This window comes from Myotis brandtii, unplaced genomic scaffold, assembly GCF_000412655.1.
Source record: "Myotis brandtii unplaced genomic scaffold, ASM41265v1 scaffold82, whole genome shotgun sequence".
NCBI lineage: Eukaryota > Metazoa > Chordata > Mammalia > Chiroptera > Vespertilionidae > Myotis > Myotis brandtii.
In genome coordinates this window covers 4,827,039-4,827,674 of record NW_005371324.1, presented here as the reverse complement: position 1 = coordinate 4,827,674, position 636 = coordinate 4,827,039, and positions in this window count along the sequence as shown.

Sequence of the window (636 nt, the reverse complement as noted above, 5' to 3'; positions counted from 1 at the left end):
GGGCGGGGCAGGGAGGGTGAACAGGACTGAATGGTTCCACAAATGCTGCATCCCTTCACTGCTCAAGCTAGACCTAGAAAGGATACAAGCACCACTTCTGCATGGGGAATTGTACTTTTCAGCACTGTATATTGAAAAGCTGTATAGCAATGGTCGCCTCACTCTGCCTGCCAAAAGCCACACTGAATACAGAGGCAATGTGGGCTCTGCCCTGACCTGTTGTCCTTAGCGTCCACTTTGGGAGCCTGTCCCATATGCACTTTCAGAGTGGCCAGGGATCAAGGCCAAAGCCACCAAGTAGAAGGAAGGGGGCAGCTCAGGAGAAGAGGCCTGTTTGATGGTAGAAACTGTCCCAGGGCCAGATTTCCAGGATGATTGGTCAAAGGCCAAACTGAGACCCCGGGAAGGTTCATGGTGACAAATGGGGAACACTAAGGGCACCTCAGTGTCCCCGGGGCCCTGGTTAGCAAGCTTCTCCCTTCCCCCTCCCTCCCCAAGACACCACTCCCAAAGGCACAGGAGAGATCTCAGAGGGAGTCTCTGAAGTTCCCCTAAGGCTGCTGGACCTAATTCTGGTGTATTTAGCAGCCATACCTTTTTCTGTTTCAAAGGTATTAAATTTGATTCCTTGATGCC